Here is a 21,797-nt window from a genome sequence, read left to right on the forward strand (position 1 = left end):
TATTTTAATCATAGTGTCATGTGGAATAAAATCAAACGCCTTACACAAGTTTAAGTATATTATATCTACACAGTTATCTTATCTCCCAAACTTGCAATCTCATCAGATAAAACAGGTTTGTTTGACAAGATGTATTCTTCAAAAACGAATGTTGAATGGCATTAATTATATTCCCTACCTCTAATTCTCTAACTCCTCTATCAGTTCTTCTATTCTTTTGCCCAGGATTGATGTCAGGCTAAGCTGCCTGCAGTTACCCTGGATCTTCCTCTGGCACATATTCAATATGGGCAAACGTTATTACTCATTCTAAATTTCTAAGAGCACTGTAGAAGACCAAATGCTTTGCATACGTTATATGCACTGAAAATGCCTTCATTTTATTAATCTACCCTGAATACAATACATCTCTGTGGCTGTTCCTGTATCCCTGGCCAGGCACTTGCAGCAGGAGGGGCTCATGGCAATCTGCCCTTATCCGGTGACTGCAAGAACCTACGCTCTTCCTCCCCCTGAACAGCCACATGCAGTCAGTAAACAAAGTGCCTACACTGTATAGACTGAACTGATGATGCTCTGAATGTGGCACACAGTGACCACAGCAATGTTTATGAGTGGCAAAACACTTTCTAGTAACTTTGAGCAGGAATCTTCACCCTGTTCTAGTAGACGATGACCCTGCTACAGCTACTCACATTTTATCATCTCTCAATTACCAATAGCCTTGCAATCTACCCAGGTATGAAGCTTCAGTGCTATAGAGACTGCTGCTACAAGTACAAAATACCCTCGAGAATCTCTTCAGCAACAGAAGACATAGTTCTCCTACACGCTTTGTACCATCAACCTATATCAAACCAAGACTGATGTCTTGTTCTGCTCACCAAGTCTCCATGGAATGGGTCCAAGCTCTCTACAGTATTTGCAGCAGTGCTCAGCTGAGGACTGTGAGCAGCAGTTTGGGTCTTCAAGCACAGTAGAGCTTTCTACCACATGGGGAAAGCAGTGTAAAAAAAAGGTATTTTCCTGGGAGCTGGGCTGAGTCAGAGAGAAACCTCTCTGGAGTTAACAGAATCTTACTTAATAACACATCAAACAAGACACAAAACTCACACACCACAAAAGATCTAGTACTACATCCCAAATATGGACACAGGGCAGCCAGATCAATGCACTTAACTTCAACGCCCTCATCTGTCTTGGGCTAATTCATCTAATGGTAGGAAGTGATGCTCCAGATAGCTAGGACACATATCAGGCAGAGAGCTTTATAAATACCATCAGCCTGATCCACATTAAGAATGGAATACAGAGCCAGCGTGTTTGCTCCAGTCAGTGCTGTTATAATGAGAGAAAATTACGCATTTAAATAAAACTTTTCTAGGAGAAGGCACAGTGGTTCAGTGAGAAGTATTAAACACGCTTATTCCACTTCAGCTATTAACTATTTTTAATTTTTAAGCAAGTTATTACAGCCACTATAATATTATAAATATTATATTACTCATTCAAAAAGATTAAATATCTCAAATAAGATATTCTCATTGCTGCTTAAGTATCTTTGTTATCTGCTGCCTGGCTTCTCTACCCTTCCTCCACACTTCTCTGGGACTCTATCCTAGAAGGTACTGGTTGACCTCAAATCCTAAGCAGAAGCTGAAGCACCTTGCACCAAACAGAACCAAGCTCTGGATATATCTCAGATCAGTGAAATGATGCCATGAGGCTGTTTAGGTATTAGGTCCGTGATCTCTCTCAACCAACTTAAGATGCTACAACATGTTGACCTCCGTCTACAGCCATACTGATTCTCTGGGCTCCAGAAAACATCCAGCACAGTGTTCCAGAAGGCAAGACCTGGCCTGGATCAGAAACACCCCCTGAACTGGGCCAACCTGCCCCCCAGCCCCATTTCTCTCTGCTGTTTGCCTGAGGCATGCATGGTACTCACACTGTGCTGAGCAGATGAGTCCCACTACAGGGTACAGAAGGGCTAAAGCAGTACTGCAGCAATTAAGTTGCACATATTATGTGGTATTTTCTTACAGTGTAAACCCTTTAATTTGGGAAATGGTTTTTTATGGTTTGTGTTTATGCAGCACCAATAACAATTGCATAGGTCAGAACAAGGATCATCAGGAGTTACTACGATGCAAATCAGTTATGTGCTCACTACAACTGGCGGGTGGGCTCCCTTTCCAGACCCTAACACTCTTTCCAGGATGAGGCTTAAGGCACGTGCACATCTGACTCCCCATGGGAAGGAAACGTAGTCGATCAAACCATGGAAATGAAAATCTTTCTTCAACTTTTCACTGATGTGGGAACCCAAGAACAGTGCCCCTCTGTCTCTGTCAGAGAGAGGAGGACCCACCCCCACTGGATGTGGCTCAGACACCAATCTGCCATCAAAAAAAGTACTTTAGGGACAGAGGTTTGTTGGGACTGGGGAAGGAGCAAGACTGCTTATTTCCTGATCCCACTTTCTACTGTAAGAAATGTTTCTAACAATCTGTGATTCATTCAGTTAAAACCTTAATACATAGCCTTTGCTGACATCCAGTCACCTACCTGGTAGACACAGTGTTAGCTTTTCATGGACTTACTTGCTTCCCACTTTCCCTGCCTGTTCAACAGAGAAGCACTCTGAAAGCATTCCTCCTTTTGAATGTCAGGCACCTGATTCTTGCATCCAGGTGCTTCTCTCTGCCACACTGTGCACAGCCATTTTAGAAACATTGCAGACAAAAACAATACCACTGCCTCTCAGCACAGCTCCGTTACCTTGCTGATGGAAGTTATCACTCTAGAGCTGACGGACTTTAACAAAACAAGCAGGGAGGAATCTGCGTATGGCTGAAGAACAAGAACAACAAGGAGACGGAACAGCAGCTTTTCAATCAGGAGCAGCGTGCCATGCTCTTCAGGAAATAATGAGTTCAACAGTCAGTTGATAAACAGCTTCCCACCAGAAAATGCACTTAGAACAGCCCACAATTGACACATGCATAAGCACAGCAAAAGCAAGAGTCACACTGAGTGTTCCATAGGCTGCTGCACACTCACCCTGCCTGCAAACATTGGGACAAACTCTCAGAGGTGGCCCCAAGGTCCTGATCAAGCCACCCTAGAGCAGGGACATGGGGATGGGCCCCAGTAGCTGCGAGAACAAACGCAGCTGCAGCTGTGGGGCTAAGGGACCAAGGCACGCAGATGAAATCAAGTCGTGCTTCTTGGTTGGGGCAGCTGAAGGGGCTGTACCATATGGCTGCAGCTTTCTTTCTCCTTAGGACAGCCAGTGCTTTCCCTGGTCCTCCTTTCCTGTGTTTATATCCCAATTTGCACTGAAGGAACCTGGTCTGAAGCACCTGAACCACACAGCCAGAGCTGTTTCCTGGGCTCTGACACTAGCCCTGTGACACTGTACACATAGGTCTGGTCAAGCACAGCTCATGTTCCAGTTCAAGCCTGCCAGGAAGTTCATGAGCCACCTGTTAAAAGATTTAAAGGTAAGCACATTTGTAACTGCTTTCCTACATCAAGTCCTTGGTAAGAAGTTGTCAAAAAGGTTCCAGACCTGGGGCATGAAAGATGTCTGTGATCACACAAGAGGGTTTTGTTGTGAACTTTTCAGCACTGTTTAGCTCCAACCATAGTAAATATACATGAATTTTAAATTCACCCTGGAGAGCAAGACAGGCACATCTCCTAAAGGGATCCAAATAGTGAATAAATATGTTGCATAATTATCAAATATTCCATACAATTAAAGAGATGTTGTCAGGTCCTATCTGGCTCCAAGACTTGGCCATTACACAACTCAGTACAACAGCAACAGTTGTTCTACTTTCCCATAAGTGCATCTCAGTGTGCCGTCCCTGCAGCAGTCCTGACACTGGAAACCCAAAGTAAGGAAAGCACAGCAGTGGTGGAGGACAGCTGTCGCAGCCCGCGCTGTGAGCCAAAGAGTCCACCGCAGAGCAAGAAGTCAATGGGCAAGCACCACATTCACCTGTGGCTTTATTTGATGTGACATAAGGGCCTTTTATGAAGGAAAGAAACAACACTGACAATGTGCCTTGAGTCTCACATCCTTGGAGGAGGGGAAGCGCAACACAACGGTATCAACGAGCTTGCAGCTGCCACTCAACCCGCACAATGAAACCTACCAAATTAGCAGTTGTAACAAGGATGGCGTGGAGCATGTTCTCATCCTACCTGCACCAGAGCCAGCCCCAGAGAAGCCCAGCAGTGCGGGGCCTGGTGCAGGCTGCCAGACATCAATCTTCCCAGGCAGGTTGCTGCGCAACCCACAGGCCTCGGCCAGCCGCTGACGTCTCTGCGCGTACTCCTCACGTGCAGCTAACTTGATGTTGATGGATTAGCATAAGATGGAAAGCTGCGGCACAGCCCGCTCCCGGCACACAGGGATCGTTAAGATACAAAGGAAAATACGATAAAGCGGCGACTTATCGTGCGCACAGAAGACTGTGTGAAGAAAAATGCAGGCTCTAATGAGATTAATCCTCTGAAGTGATCCCTTATTTCACAATAGAAAAAAATAGTTAGTAAAGCCTCCTAATAAGCAGAACAGAGATATACACTCAAATCTGGACTCTTGCATCCTTAACTTTTGTGCATCCTACAGAAATGGTCTTAAATATCATCTGATGAGGAGCAGTGATAAAATAAACATCATTTCCCCTCACCTGCTGGAGACACACCACTGGGACACACCAGTTCCCTCTAATCCAATCCAACCAGGCATTTATACCACTCTTATTAGCTCGGTAGCCGAACACCCTGCTGAGCCGCATTACCATTAATTGTTTCTCAAGTGCCAGCTACCAACTCTGCATTGTACAGTACAAAGGAAAGATACGATCTCTGCCCCGAGGAGTTTTACATGCTCAGCAGATGGTTAATGGCACCAGTGCAGTAACAGCGCTGGTACTGGTAGGGAATAACATTTATAGAAAGTGGAACAAATTAACAGGCATTCATTACAAACTCCACTTGGCTTTCCTGGAGAATTTTGAAAAATCTGGTAATATCTGTTTTCCTGATAACCTGAAAATTTGTACTGGGCTTATGACCTAAAAAACAGAACCTTAGCTGTTTTTTGCAAACTAAAAGTTGTAACCTAACTGGAATTTTTTATTGAAAAACTGACATTCTATCTTTCACTAAACATGCATGCACACGGTGTTGTCTCAGAAGGGTGGAGACTCTCAACTAAGCCAAAAATATTCCAGGTAGAAATGGAAGTTTAAGAAATTGAGCTTAAGAATTATTATTTTTTAAAATGATTAAAATGGTAAAACAGGAGATGACTTACAGACTTAACAGGAACCAAAGAGTGATGAGGCAACAGACTGTGCCAGCAGGGTGAGCTCTGTGCCGGGCATGAAGCAATGCTGAAGGCTTTGGGCTGGTACGAACAGGAACCTGGTAACTTCAAGGACAAGACTCACATCCATGAGACAGGTGACAAAAGATGGGGATGATGACAACACAAGGGCACATGTGATGTATTGTTCTAAGGCCAATACCAGGTGCCATGTCACAGCGCCATGGACACCCACCAGTGGGGCAGCCAGTGGGGACAGGGCCACAGGGCAGCACTCCCCTCTGCACAGCCTATGGAGCGCTTGGGACTCAGCAACCCACAACAGCCTATCCCTGGAACATTTGACATCTGCTTGTGGCTCAGCTCAAAACAGGGCATCTACACTCAATAGTACATGTTCCTGGTTTTGATATAGATACGTGAGGACTAATGGCTCTTGTTTGCTAAAAGACCATAAATTCACCATGCACAGCTGATGCACTTGGCTGGGACAAGCAAGGGCTGAGACAATTTGAATTCTAACTCCACACATTTCATCCCGTTGTGTTTTACTGCCACTGATACTGGTTTTAGTAACTTCAGAGCCAGAAAGCTGTTCATAGTTTGGGTATCAGCACAGGGTGCTTCTATACAATCTGTAGAAGTCAATTATTGATTCTGAAATAGAATATGCAAGGGCTGCTCTGAAAGTAATGCCTCCTATTTTATTATGTTGGCCCATGACACCAGAGGTGGATGTTGGTGGCAGTACAGCAGTATAGGTTGAACCTTCCCACCAATATTCTGTTACATTCTGTTGCCATGTGACAGATGGCAGCAGAGGGGCTGTCTGACAAAATGGCGTCTGACATGGAAGTGTGTATGAAGCAAAGGTGTGTAATTGAATTCCTCCATGCAGAAAAGATGGCATCCATGGATATTCACCGATGCTTGCTGAATGCTTATGAAGACCAAACAATGGATGTGAGCATAGTGAGGAGGTAGGTGGTGCGTTTCAGCAGTGGTGACAGCAATGTGAAAGACAAGCTACGTTCTGGACGGCCATGCATATTTCTAAAAGAGTGGCATGCAGGCTCTTGATCATGGCTGGCAGAAATGTATAGCTCACAGTGATGACTAGTTTGAAAAACAGTGCTCTGTAGCTGCAAATTCGCTCTATCAAATAGTGTTCTTGTGCTCTTCATATCTGTTGTAGTTTCCACAGAAACAAATATGAAGCATTACTTTCAGAATGATCTATGTATTTAAAAATATATTCTACTCAGTTTTGCAGAGTAATGCACAAAATGGTTAAACTTTTCCTCTTTGCCTTATTATGACTTTCTCTGATAATTGTCCAGGATACACCAGACAGCTCTTCTCTGAACACCAAGCCTCTGCTGCATTCTAGAAGCACATTTCCAGTTTCTCACCCAACGGCGACTCACCCTGTATTTCCAAACAGACTTCACAAATCTTTAGATGCTGGAGTGGGCACTTTGACTGCATTGAGGGTTCTCACAGATGGTAGAGGATACAGGTCTAGCTAGCTTTCAGTTATGGACCCACATGCTAAAACCACAACACTATCTCTGTTGCCACAGTTATACCTTTCCAAATAAAATTTTCAAAAGTCATTAAAAGGCAAGATCTTTTATCTATTTTAGGTCAAGAACTTAAGGTCTTATAGCTCACTAGAAGCCACAGAAACTCAGTCATTCATGCCATTTCTACATAAATTTGTATTATTATTTATGTCTCAGTAGATAAAAGTTTGCACATCCAAGGTACAGAAAATATTTGCAAGAAAACAACACCACAGAAGACAAAACACTTTCAGACCAAGAAACATACGGCCATTGAATATTTAAGTAAGGAGACAACACAATCTCCACCCCATTTAGACGAAAACATCATGCTTCAATGTAAATTCAACTTAGAACAGCTCTGAGACTACCTAAAAATTGATTTGCAAGTGGAATAATGGATAAAACTCTTGGGTCCTTACTTCTGTGTGCTCACATAATGGTAATTAAAGCTAAGCACTTTTGAAAAGCCTCTAAACAAGCACATGGAAATCTAGAAGAACCTCTGAGTGGGGATTATGTATTAAACTAATGTTCATAAATGTGCTCAGAAAGTTTGCCCTTTCAAAGCTTGAAACAGAAATGTTAATATTCTGAGGCAAATAAAAAACCTGTAGCTATTGCAAAAGGCAAATTTGGAATCAAGTATATAACAGGTAATAAAACTTCAAAGGACTCATCATGTACTCCAATTAAAATGCCCAAAACAGATTTTGAACAGCCTTGTAATTTCTAAGGAAACTTTTTTTCCCCACAGATAAACTGCTAAACTCAGGTGAGTGTCAGAATATTATTTATTTTAGGAATAAACATACTCTTTCATCTGTGCTGCAGTGAAAGGAGCACAGCATCACAGACCAAAGTGGCAATCAAAGCCAGTTTGACCTCATCTAATCTCCTTCACATTATCAATCCTCAGAAATCTTCAAGTATGAACAGCCAACACAAAAGAATGAGCTGCTTTACACAAAGATTAACAACAGGAGATCGTCCCCATTTCCAGGCAATTAAGTGGAAATTTTCCATTTTTTGGAAGAGGAGTGGTTATCAGTCTACAGTGTGATATAAGCCACGAATTGGAGCAGGCTCCAACAATTTCTGCATAGCTTGCCTAGGAAAGGCAAAAAGCACCCCTGTGAAAGGTAGAACTTCTAGCCATAACTTCACAATGAATGACAAAACAAGAAGAAAGCAAAAAGGGCACTTACTACCAGGTTTGACCATACACTTAGAGCTCTTAATCTCATCACCACAACTGCTTGTTGCACAGTGTTGTAACTGGAGTCAACGCACAGCCATGGGCCCAGCCGGGTGAAATGACTCTTTTTCAGTCCAGTTCATAAATCACAGTCACTGAGGAGTCCTTGGAGTCCTCGGTGATGGCCATGCCCTAACAACAGGAATGGCTTTGGCATGAGGGCAGGTCTTGAGTACCAAGCTGATATCACACTGGTCTGCAAACAAAGCGAAAGGATGTTCCTTCGAACAATACACAAAAATCACAGCAGGGCAGATGGCTATGAGGAGTAATTTTGTAATGAAATCAATCCACATAAAACATAAATTGCATGGTATTCATGGAACTAAGCTATTTGTATCAGCCTACGGGATTTTATTTAAGAGTCGTCCAAATAACAGAAGAACACCTTATTTGATTTAAGCAACTGTTATTTCCATTTGACACAGGATCAAAAACTGACTTCCCAGTAGCACAGAACTGAAGAACAACAAAAAGAAATCCCAAGTACCATATGAAAAACACTTTGCTTTATTTGGCATCTTTAATTTTCATAGGAAAAAACAAAACCTAATTTCCAAAAAAATTTTATACTTAGTAAATTCTCAGAAATCCATTTATTCTCAGACAAGTTCAACTTTACCCCGCCCATAGCCTGTCCAAAACTATAATAAAATCAAGATGCCTTTGTTTTTATAAAGACTGAAATTGGAGTGTGACCATTTCCTTTTCTTCATTAGCAGAAAAATACGTGTGGGACATAGGAGGAGAACCTAATAATGCCTAGATTCGAGGGAAAACAAAAAAAAAAAAAAAAAAAACACCAAGACAACAGGAGCAATGAAGGGAACAAAAGTTAGAGAACTCCATCCCTGTGGCCTGCCAGTGTCTCACTCAGCATCTAACAGAGTTGATGAGGACAACCTGCTGTAGGTGATCTTGCTACCTCCTGAAGTCCTGAGGTACTTCATTAAAATTAGGATCTTATCCCAGTCCCTGATACTTAATATCTTTTCTCCAGATGGCCTGACTTGAAGACAACGCTACTTTATTTCTTCAAATGCTATTTCAGCCAGACAAAAATCACACAAATAAAATACTTAAACAGGACAAAACTGAAAGTAAAGTTCCACCATGGCCAGGCATGGCAACACCAACAGCTTCCAGACATGCTCCTCGCCGCTTCTGCTGAGTGAGCACCGGTTTGTGAGCAATTCCAGCCCCCACACAGACAGGCAGGGCCTTTCAGTGGCTTTGAGCTCTAGCATCACCTGCATCATCCTGGAAATCCCCACCTTGTCTGGCGTGGGAAGAGGCCCCATCTGCAAAGCCTGGGCAGGATGGGCCTCCCAGGAGGCTGCAGGCAGCTTGCTGAGGGACACCAGTCCACAGCCTCCCAGCACATCTGGATCTGTGCAACAGCTGCTGGGCACTATCCAGCCACCTGGAGCTTCAAGGTCCCCATCCGCTGAACCAGGGCAGTCGCTTCAGGGGAAGCAATAAATTTGTAGACCTCCAGACAATAACGTCCAATTTTTTTATTTTCCTACTGGCAATTATGTCAATGCTTTTCTCGTGAAAACAAAACTCCCAAAGCCCCCACAGTACAGCATCATTAAAGGAGCATGCTGAAAACCTGAGGATTTCACTAACTTTAAAGAGCCAGAGTGAAAACATCAGGTGAAAATGAGACAAGTACACTGTCAGTGGATACAATACGTCAGCAGTTACACACCAGCTGAGAAACTGATACAAGCATATGTTTAAATCTCAGAAGAGAGAGACCTAGACCAAAACAGAACTGGAGGAGAAGCTGTTCCCTCCGTGAAGTGGCACTGTGTAGGAAGAAAATGCTTTTTGCTGTGGTAAAACATCTCAACATTCTCCCTGCTTTTCTTCTGCTTTCAAAACAAGACTTCCACACAGATCGGTGGGATCAGAATTTAACGTATTGAAGCATGAACAGTTTTCACCTCGGGAGCAGCATCAGATCAATATGTGTACCGTGGAACTGAGCCTGCAGAATTTGCTCAGACAACCTCCCAACTACGGCAACCAGCAGTTTGCCAGAGAAAGGCTACTGAAGCCTTTTATAGCAATTCAAGCTACAAAAGGATGTCCCTCTACACACGATCAGCATGGCCTGGCATATCAAAGCACCTTGTAAGTCTTGGTGCTCAACATCTATTTATTTTTTAAGCAATTATTGTTCTGACGAGAAACCCTTGGGCAACGTTCAAGAATAAGAGGAACTTCTGCCACGGGATGCCTGGTGTGTTCCTCCTCCACAGAGTGAGGCAGTAAAACCAGCAGGCGGGTGCATACTGAAGCAGTGCCACCCACCCCAATCTATGCTGCGCCCCAGCAGCACAAAGAGAGGCCCTTCTGCTCAGGGGCTCTTGGGGGCAGCCCCCCAGCACCTGGGGCCTCTTGGGGTGCCAGCAGGGGACCCCCCAGGCCTCTGAAAAAGGGTTGGGTTCAAAAGCACTTTAGTGGGTGAACCTAAAGCCCCAGTTTCAGGGAAGTGACCAACAAAATTTGAGGGCGTATATCTGCATGGCTGCAAACACTGCTTATGGGTGTCAATGTCCGCACTGACAGCTAAACCCCTTTTTGGCCCTGGATTAATGAATACAACACCTGACAAGAGCAATTGAGGATTAATGGCCTGTAACTGCTTGGCCACCTTGCACTTTATAGGGTCAAGTACGTTAACATCAGGAGAGAAATAGTTTCTCCCAGCTTGCTGCTAGCGCTACAAGGACCCAATGTACTTGGGGACATGAGGGCCAGGTGCTTGGAGCCACCTCATCACCACAATTCTGCAGCGGCCAACCCCAGCCTGGTCAGCCTCAGGGCCGGCCCCCCATGCAGAGGGGCCCCCAGCTCCCCACTGCACGTCATGGAGGAAGGCATCAGCCAGGCCAGGCCCATGCCAGGGCAGCAGCTCCAGGTGGGCACAGGTCCCTCTGCCTCAGCCAGGGCCAGGACAGAGGCAGGCCAGCCCTCTCACTGGGCACATCTTAGTGAAAGAGAAGAAGTAAGGGCCATCCTCCCACTCTCGGATTCTGCATTTATACTGCAAAACCATGATGACAACTGCACAAACACAACTTTCGCTCAGCTTTCCAAATTGGAAGTGTCTCTGGAGGGCTCAGGTCATCCCGCACAGCAGCCAGGCTCCCAAACTACCATGCTCACACAAACTATACAGATCAAGCAGCACTCTTCTCATCTGAATCCCTACACAGATGCCCACACATAGCCCTCAACTCTGAATCAGGGTTAGCTGATTATTCAGCTGCTCTATCCTGGGGAAAAACAAACAAACAAACAAACAGATAATCTGGAGATTAAACCGGAATGACTCTTCCTGAGAAATTGCTTTCTGGAACACGTAGCAAAGAAAAAAAACAAAAACAAAAACAAAAAACAATAGTGTACCTAAAACTGCTCCCAGGGAAAAAAAAAAATATTCCAGTTGCCCGTAGGAGAGTCTAATAAAAGTGCTGCATAAATCTGTAACCACATGGGCTGAGCCTCCTTCCAATCCCCTTCAGACAAACCTTTCCAGAGCAGAAGTAATGTTTGTAAGACCACTGACCACACACAACCTCTGAGCGCAGACAGGAGTACACCACTACAATAAAATGCTGTGTTACACTAAGGCACACCTTCAGACAACAAAACAGTTTGCAACAGTTGAGAAAACTTCTTTCTCAACCCCTCTGTTCCTCGGTTTCTCACATGCAGATGGAGGGAAGGACTGTGAAGAGAGAGGGGAAGGATGACCCGGAATAAGCACATGATGGTCTTCAAGCCGCTCTGACATGACAGCAGCAGGAGCTACAGAGGCCTGGACATCTCACAGACCTGGGATATGCTCGCAAGCACATTTGGGCCATGGATCTCACAGACGTTTCAGAGGTGCTACTGGCACATATGGATGGCATGGATGGCAGCTTAGCATCCCAGCTGACACCAGCCAGGCTGCTGGCAGGCTTATCCATCACACTGGGACTTCATTTACACCACATTTTAACTCCAAATGCCTCCAGACAGCACTCACACCTGCTCCTGGGTCTCCTGCGGATCCAGCAGCAGCCACAGCTCTCCCACAGTGTCACTGTCACCATCCCCACCAGCACCAGATCCTCACTACACCCAGCAGCATCCCCTTCGGAGGATCCAGGAGCAGCTCAGGACATCTATAGTTATCAGCCCCTGAAACACTGCTATGGAACTCACTGCAGCCGATACACACTGGAGCACGTCAGAGGATGGTGAAAAGCAGTAACCTACAAATGCACCTTCTGACCCATTTAAATTCATTTATCCATGCATCCACAGGGCCTGCAGCACAGCCTAGTCATGAGCCTGGCAGTGCTTTAACATCACCAGCACTGCAGCAAGGTTCAACAGGGCCATGGGGCTCTGAAGCACAAAGTCAGCTCTGCCCAGCCAGGAAGAAGGAAGGAGACCAAACCACTCCCGAACACATTAGTCATTGATAACTCTTCACTCCAGAAATGCAATATTGAGGGCATTGTACATGTTTCCTGGTGGGGAGATTACACGGTGCTTTTTAAAAGTGGATGATTAGTAAGATATAAATGCCCATAGTGAAGATCAGCAAGAAATTATTTCAAACATATATATATATGTATACACACGCAGTAGAATTGGAGTATTTTACCTTTCCCCCAAAAAGCAATTGCTGCTGTCAAGTACACCCTTCTATTATAGCCACACACTCTTTTTAAGAATAGCTAATCAGAAAAGCACACAGAGGTATTTAATCAGTTTTTTTCTTTCTTTAACAACCTAATGTTTTGGTTTGCAACCGCTGCCAACTCACGCTGGGTGGAAATTTAGTACTGTCAGCATTTAATTATTGTTTTACCACAGATTTCTCTACCTTCCTACAGCAAAGAAATAGCTAGGAATAAAACAGCAACAAACTGCTTTTCCAGCCATTAGCCCGTCTTTGCTATTGAGCTGTACTGAAAGTGACCACTTCAGGACACCCAGAAGCTGGCTCTGCAACCCCCCGTGAGGCAGAGCTCCCGGGGCACCCTGCAGCCATCGGCTGGCTGAAAGGAGGGCCAGTGGCTCTCTCGAGGAACAAAACACTGCTCTCCTTCACCTGGGAAAAGCAGCTGTAGGACCTAACACCGAGACGGACGATGCAAACAGAGGCAGATGTGCCACCTGCTCAATGTCAGCTCCGCTCACAGCACTCAGTTCCTCACAAGCCACCTTGCTGGAGTGAAGGACGTGTGCTGAAGAAGCCACATGCAGTTCCAGTTGTGCCAAGCTAAGGAGAGGGAAATGGTGGTGGTCACTGGGAGTATTTGAATGCCGCTTTGTTAGGTTGTGCATTGCATTTGACAGAGCTACAAAAGGAAATGAGAAGCGATAACTGATAGTGCCGTGATTAGATCAGCCACCTTGGGAAAGGTGCTGAAGCATAGATATTTCACTTAAATAAGGAGAAACCTGGGAATAGATTTCTGGCAAGCGATTGCAAAGCAGATATGGCCAGAATTAGAAATGGATTTTGCAGGCAGATAAAACGTAACAGATAGAAGGTAGCTCAAAATGATATATCATGAGGCTCTATAGAGTGACTATAAAGTTTGTTCGCAGTTATTTAACATACAGAAATCCTGGAAATACTTAACTTTAAAATATTCTTGCTGTGCTATTAACTTTAATGAGCAGAAATAAAACAATGTTGCATTCAAGCTTTCTAGCAAAAAAGGAAACTGCCTTCTCCTCAGCTATCCACCCCTGGCTTCAGCACAGCTGAGTCACTTTACGCAAGGAAAGTAGGACAGGAATCTCTTTCGTGGCTTCTGTCATGAAGAAAGTTGCTTTAAGAATGAAGGATGACTACTGGCAGTGGTAATTAATGCATTATAGATTACTTCCGTAATCTAACCATGCTTCCTTCTGCAGCTCACAAGTGAAGCAGTTCTTCAGGCTAAAACTAAAGCATTTCAGGGGAAGAAGGTTAAGGTTACCTTTTTTACCTGTCACAAAGCCTTCAATCATCCTGCTGTCCGTGCCTATATCTCCTCATTAACAGTTAAATTCAAACATAAAGGCAACTAGCTTCATGCAATTAAATAGCCCAAGGTAGCCAAGAAAGTTGAAAGAGTATGCTGCCAACAAGAAAGTTGGTGAGTATGCCACCAGGGGAAAGGCTGCTACCCAGGTTTGGTCATCAGACACCAAAGACAATTGCCACAAGAGAGAAACATGCTGACAATCCATCTCCATTTGCCCCAGTAACCATCAGAGGCAGAGATGAGTCCATATACTTATGGGTCTGCACACCAGTGAAGGCCAAAACTCTGTGTCCAGAGGACTGAACTAGCCCTCTGTTCCTGGCGTGCCTGGTAGTACTGCTGAATTTTGCACAGAGAATTAATGGACTGCGTGTTGTTCATAACAAGATATAGATTCACAGCTACAGCAGTATAAATCTATGCTACAATGTATCAGTGTGTACGAAGAGGTCCTCCCATCCGCTGGCTCCAAAGAGCCTTATGTGCATCACTCACACTGGCACATGGGAACGCTGACATAAATCACCTTGCATATCAACAGAGAATGTGCTTGAGAGAGCGAGGGTGTCTGGGGAAGAGCAAAATATTAACGCTGTTTACCTATGACTGGAATACAAATGGATAATAACCGTTATCACTGTATCAATGATAGCAGTAGAACACCAAGTCTTGCATTCATAAAATCAGATGCAACTGCTGCTGTATCCCATGGGAGATTCCCACAGAGACATGGAAGGCGGACTTTAAATATGAACCATCTACCCTGATCAAATGCTGAGACACTCGCTCAAGCTAATTTTTCATAGATATCAGCTAAAAAAGGAAGAGTTCGTAAATTTTGGCACAAAGTGGGACAGGCTTCATTTCTTGCCAGCACTTGTGCCCACACTGGAACCAGAGGAGGGCTGGCTGGGTTTTGCAAAGTGCCACACTGCTGGCTTCAGTGCCTGCGGAAGCCAGGAAACGTCCCTGCTCATAGATGTGGCAGACCACCTTTTGGCACCCGGGCTGCAACTGCTTGGAAAGAAAAGCTTGATTCCAGCTCTACCATCTGGGAGACTCCAACAAAACAAAGTTCCATTTCTGAAGTGAAACAAGGTATGTACTGACTCCTGCTGCCTTTTTTTATCATCATTGTTTTGTCTGAGCAAGAGATGGGAGGGTGGTTTCTGTCTATATTGATCAATACTGATGTGGTTCCCTGCCCATTCATTCACATGCTGAAACTGTTTTTGACAGTATAAAATCTGCTGAACATAGGCGGGTTAGCAGCAGCTGCTAAAGAAGTATCAGTAATTCCATGCATACTCTCCAAATTTCCCCCATCTTCATATATAACTAGCAGGCAACAAGAACTTAAAAGTGTGTGAAACACAAAAGCAAGGCAACAATTACACTGGTGTGGAGACTTCTGTACTGGTGCAATTTCTGCTCCCAGTGCTTTACTCGGGCTGCAGGTTTTTAAGGGTCAGGAAGAACATCTCTTTTCCACAGCACACCAAGGATGGAGTGAGGTACACCCTGGAGTGGGTCCTGCTGGCCCAGCTCTTACCCTGACATGGAGCAGCATCTGATAATAGTAAGACTGTAAACAAATTCAGAATGAAAATTACTATGGGAAAAAAAAATAAAAAGAACAAAAAACTGCTCCAGATTGCAAAAAGATTCCTGAGCTGCCCACATCACACCACAAACAGCCATCCTCATTTGAGCAGAAACCAACTCACAAAAAGGCAAGAAGAAGGAAGGCTGGCTGGAATAAACAGTGCAGGGAGCAGGCAGAGTCAACTACCGTGGGATGTAATGCTCCTGTGGAGGATGAGCAACTGGGCAACACTGATACTATTATCAGCAGCATAGCAATGGCCATGTCATGGAGCCCCTCGATGGAAGATAACACTGTCTAGCTGATATATAAATAAATAAACCTTCACTGCTAGCACTGAGGAATTATCTGTCCCCTTGACAAGGGGTTCAAGGCCCACATAATTATTCACAGCTCATGCCTCTGAAGAACTCCATGTCACTCCCTTTCTCAACTCCAAATACTGCTTGTTAAGTTTGTGCTGATCCTCCACCCTGGCTGACATTTTGCCCTGCTGTGGCTCTATGAGATGCTCTCTTCTGGCCCTCCCTGTCCTGAAACAGTAGCTTTGGACCCCCTGATCATTCCCACCAATCCTCCTCACTTCCCCATTCCCTATCACTTCTGAGCAAACTTCTCTCCCTGTTGCTGAGGTCAATAACCTCTTTCAGCTCCTCCTTGCTTCATATCATTCCTCTTTTTGGGATACTTCTGCACAGACCTTCAGGTAGTGTACATCAGAGTAATTCCACATACTTCAATAACATCACACCAATTTACAAGAGAGCTTATGATCCGCTGCAAATAAAAACTCTCAGCCCGATCCCTCAGCACCTCCTGCATTTATAACTGATCTTCTAGAAGCCATGCTCTCTTTGACACACATCACCTCCCGAAGATCCCCGCTGTCCCTTCATTCTTCACCACTCGTAGCTCAGAAATTTTCTGCCCACCCTCAGCTGTGCTGGGCTTCTCCTGCCTCCTGAATGAATCTTGCACAATTCAGAATCGTATATTCATCTACATCAGAAAACACTGAGACTCAAGCTCATTGAGTCCAGCCATCAACCTCACCTGCTTAACCCAAACACGTTGCAGCATAAACTGATGTGAGTGATACCATAAGGCCCAGTGTCTTTATGCTTTCCAGACCCTATCAGTTGGTTTTGCAAAGGCTGGGAGCTTGGCAGCCAGTGGCTCCACCTAACCACTGCTATCTTTGTATGTATGTTTCCCATTTGTAAAAATAAATAAGTAAATAACAGGTTGGGTTTTTTTCCTAATTTAATATCTATTAGGAAAAAAAAAAAACACCTCTTTCTAAAAATCAGAACAGTACCTGCATTTGGGTTTTTCTGCACCTGGAGAGGTGTCAGACTACAGGGCCACGATCAGGCCCTTAACAAGAGTACTAAGGAGTTCACCACATGCACAATGCCAGAATGATGAAATGTTAATGAAGTCAAAGAGTATTAGTGAATTATTAAAATTTTGTTCCTCTCCACACAGCGCGGAGTGAGAAAAACCCAGTGAAGATAACGATAAAAATAGGATCAAAACATTTGGATCCCTTCTCCACCTCCAACAACAACAAAAAAAAGCTTTACAAAATCGGCCGTTAAAATTAGCATATTAATTGGGTGGCTGCTGCAAACGATATACTGGAAAATCCTTACGGAAACAAGCTGGAGTTTGGGGCACAGTGAGATTTAACCCATTTCTGGGAGAGGACTTCAGCTCACTCTCATCTTACTGATTCCTCACACCCTCTCATGCCTCTGCTCCTTGTCAGGGTGAGCCTGGTGGCCATGAATGGGCAGTGGGAAGGTCCCACGATGGGGATGGGACAGTGCAGGCCTGTGGGTCTGGACTTGCCCAGGAAGACAGTATACTCTTGACCAAGGCAAAGACACTGCCTGGCGACAGGCAGAGAATTAAGTGGAAGCCTCACCTCCAGCAAACAGCCTGTCCTGTCACCCCAGGCAACAGGCAAGTTTTAGGGAGAGGTCTGACCCATACTTAAGCCAAAACCCTCTCAAGAGGAATAAGAAAAATTATGATTACTGGAAAATCTCCAAAGGGCTATGGAGACCAGCCCCCCCGCTTTGATGGGCAGAGGTCACACATCATTTGAGAGGAAATGAGAGCAAGCTCGAAGAGGCTGCTGGCTGTTACAGAGGCAGAGGTCCTGGGGCAGGGATGGCAGCAGGAAAGCAGCCCCAGGACAGCACCCTGAGTGGTGCATGGCTGCACTCGTCAAGGTCAGGCCAAAGGAGACTGCTGAGGTGAGAGGTTGAGTGCCAATGGGCACCATCGCTTCTGGTCCCCCTCGAGAAACCAATCCACACCAATAAAGGACCAGAAAGATGTAACCTGTATGCATCCCTTCTTGATAGTTAACTCAAGAGGTTTAGGAGTGCTTTCCATACACATAACCTTCCTGTGCCTCACCTACATCAATGAGGCAGCAGGCCAGAGCTGCTGCCATGTTGTACTAGCCACAACCCCACCATGGGGAATCCCAGAGCCCACACTGGGAAACACACGCCAGGCTCTTCGTGAGATAACTGGGAGCTGGGGGAGGAAGGCTGCCACTGTCTCTTAACTACACAGCACCCAAGGTGCAGACAGGTCCCAAAGAAGGCCCCAACCATTCATCTGTCACTAACAGGCTTGCAGGGCTTACCAGCCACCTTTCAGCTCACACTCAGGAGCACTGCAGCTAAAGCCAGGGAACCACTCCCACTACCTGATCACAAACATAAGAAGTGATTCTTATGTTCAGAGAAAAAGAGAAAATGAGAGAGCAGCACCCCTCATTAGGGACAATCCCTGACTGCTCAGTGGCCCCCATCGCAGCACAAGGCACAGAGGTGATGGATAACAGATGGCCAGCAGCAGCTGGGATAATACCAGGCCAGCCACACACAGCTCGAACTACCTAAAAAGCCTCACTGAGCTATAACCACCACCTGTGCCCATCAGCAGGCACTTCCAGCACAGGGTGATCCCACACTCTGTGCCCAACCGTGGGCTGCCTGGCTCCTCCCTGAGCTGTGCAGGCCTCAGGCAGTCAACTTCAGGCCACAGCAAAGGTACTGAGCCTTACACGGAAGGCAGTCAGGCTCCAGGTTGCCTTGGCTCCTGACAGCTGAAATCCTGGCACCTTAATCAAAGTGGGACTTCCAATCCCTATGGAAGAGCCACCCTCTGAACACTGCCTCTCCTTACAGAGCTTCATGCTGGTTTCCCAGAACCAGCTGATCACTTCTGAAAAAAAACACAGCCATAATTTTTACATTTTACAAGAAAATGCTGCTTTATCAGATTCCTTTTTATTATTATTATTCTTGTTACAGTCTGAGTTTGGCTTCATCGCAGCAGTAGGTAACAAGCCAAGTGCGGTTTTACAGACATATTTCAAGCTGCCGGCCAAGGCCATACTGCACTGCGTTATGTCTCAAGTCATGAACTGGAAAATGCCAGCACTGGGCAGGACAGTCCCACGCCAGCCCCATTTCAGCTTCTAGAGAGCCCCTGGCCCCAGCAGCCCCTTCTGCAGCCACAGTCCCCACCTCCAAGATGCCCCGCATCAAAAATCTCTATGCGAAGCAAGCTAAGCAGTTCCTTACAAGTTTATGCAACTGTTCCATACTTCCCACCCCCTAAGCCCCCTATAAAAGTTCAGTCTAATGCCATAAATACTCTGTTGTGAGCTGACAGCAGAGAACTAGTGCTTATTTTCCCAAATCTCCCCGCCTGCAGGAACAAAGCAACCCCAGCCACAGCCTCACTGTCCGCTGAGACCTTCCCCCCTTCCACGTCTCACCCAGCCCCAGCTAACTAAGGAGTCATTTACTGACTTGTAATCTTGGGCAGCCCCTGTGAAATGTTACATTACAGTTTCCTATGCTCACACAATTTCCATGGATATTTAAAAAAAAAAAAAATTCTGAAAGATGATTTATGCTCCAGGATAAAAGGCAGTTTAGAAGCACAAGGATTGCCCTTGTTAGTAAAATAACTGGTGCGCTTTTTGATCTTCCTTTCTAGGGGAGAAAAAAACACCTGTGAGTATCTACACTGAATATTCAAATCATTAATTAGGCTCAAAAAGTATAAAATGCAAATGGCATAGTTTTGAAAATGTAGCCCAGAGAGCTTGGGGGGAGGGAAGGAGGTAGTATAATAAAATAAAATAAAAATAATAAAGTAGACAACACAAGAACTGTACTTCTTGCATTTCGCTTGGCAATGGCTGGGATTGCAGGACTTTCTGTAACTACAACCATTAGAGCCAAATACAGCAGCAGAAACCTCAAGGACCACGAAGGGTAAATCCAGAGAGCACCCAATCCTGTCTGCTTCCTTCACTCTGAAAACAAGCAGCCGACATACTTCCTGCAGATAAGGGTGCTCCTGACAACAGGAAATTCTTTTGTAGAAGCAAGCCCACTTTCACTCCAATGCCAGGCTTTCTCCATGCGTGCTCCAAGAAGACTCTGAGCAGAACCTGGCTGGAGGGAGGCGAGGTGCAGCTCCAGGGCCGCTTGCCCATATACAGGGACAGCACTAGCCCCTTCCCTAGGGGTGGCTGGGGAGAAACGCCCATTGCCTGTAGCATCTGCTCTGTACCACTTGATCGCCCAATACCACAGAAAGGGGAATCCACAAGCAAAGGGACACTGAGGGCAGCAGTGATTGCTGGAGATTTCAAAGCAATGCTTTGCCCAGTGGTGAAGCACTCAGGTGATTCTCTCAGCTTGATCACTGCAAAGTGAGGATGGAAAGGAGCAAGAAAACTAAATGTTCTGGAGAAAATGCAGTGGACGCTCTGAGACATCTTCATCAAAGACACCAGAAATCATCTCCCGCCCAAGAAAATAAGCAGAAGCATTGCAGCCTTTCTTGGGAGCTTGCTGGGGAACATCTCTCTGCTGTTCCGAAGCAAAATTCCTCTCCTTCCATACACAACAAACTCTCAATAGTACAGTGAAGTAAAACTTTAATTGCCCAAAATAACAGCCTTATTTTTCTCATGCTGCACTCGTACATAATGAAGTATCTGTTATTCTCCTATCTATAGTTCTGCCCTCAAACAGCACTCCACAACCAAGAGGCGATTTTTTACTAAAACCAATTGCACGGAGCTGTCCATAACCCTCTGCCTCCCATTCCTCTCAGGTGAGGTCGGAGCCGCGAAGCAGCCCTAACACCCGAGTTCGCACCGTTCCGCCTTCATATCATTTTGCCCCGAGTTCGCACCGTTCCGCCTTCGTATCATTTTGCCACGGGGAGGAACAAAAGGCGCTGCCGCCCCGAGGCCGCTCCGTACACACGGGGCCGCCCCGCCGGGCGCTGCCCACTCCCCTCGACGCACTCCAGGCCGGGCCGGGCCGCCGGGCGGGCAGCAGGGCGGGCGGTGCGGCTGGCTTGCAGGATGACCTTGATTTGACAGGCACCTTCTCGGGTTTCAACAGATGCTGTGGGAACGGCAACAGAAGCCAAGGCGTTCTACGGGCATTTCTGATGATATGCAGACTTTTTCTTTTTTTTTCTTTTTTTTATTAAATAAAAGGGGGGAGTCTTCTCAGTTTCCATGACAACACTGTCTCCACTTGTCTGTTATTAGATACCATCCGCTTCCCGTGTCTAAATTTTTGAGCCAATCAGCGCAGTGTTTACAGCTCTCGCAGCTCCCGGGACGGCCCCCCCGAACACGAGGGCCGCTCGGGGGCACGGGGCGCTCCGGGGGCGCGGGACGGGGCCCCACCTTCGGGGTCGCAAAGTGATCGCCGTTCCACGCTCACCGCCGGTAAGGAGCACGCTGCGGGAAACCGGCATCCCGCCGCCCCGTTCACCGTGCCCATAGAGACGTGGCGATCGTTTAATAGCGCACGACCTCATTTCGCTCGTGTGTGTTTCGGGTTCGCCCCGAGGCACAGCGCCCCGGAGAGCCGCGGGCCGGCAGCGCAACGCCGCTGGG

The 21,797-nt window shown here is 45.8% G+C and overlaps 1 protein-coding gene and 1 long non-coding RNA gene across 7 annotated transcripts in view; one reads left to right on the forward strand and one right to left on the reverse strand.

The window, feature by feature from the left end:
- The window catches only part of FOXN3 (forkhead box N3), a 186,608-nt gene that overhangs the window by 164,168 nt on the left and 643 nt on the right, over window positions 1-21,797 (reverse strand). For 2 of the 6 annotated variants that reach the window (XM_021403781.1, XM_021403780.1), the window contains exon 1: window positions 5,339-5,459. The exons of the other annotated variants lie outside the window; for them this stretch is intronic. The gene's annotated coding sequence lies outside the window, so the exon portion shown is untranslated. Of the gene's footprint in view, window positions 1-5,338; window positions 5,460-21,797 lie in introns of those variants that run through there. 6 annotated transcript variants of the gene reach the window in all.
- On the forward strand, window positions 5,601-7,034 carry LOC110402094. The gene is made up of 3 exons (XR_002440894.1): window positions 5,601-5,740; window positions 6,249-6,330; window positions 6,691-7,034. It is a non-coding gene; the product is annotated as an uncharacterized LOC110402094 (long non-coding RNA).

Source organism: Numida meleagris, chromosome 6 (genome assembly GCF_002078875.1).
Source record: "Numida meleagris isolate 19003 breed g44 Domestic line chromosome 6, NumMel1.0, whole genome shotgun sequence".
Lineage (NCBI taxonomy): Eukaryota > Metazoa > Chordata > Aves > Galliformes > Numididae > Numida > Numida meleagris.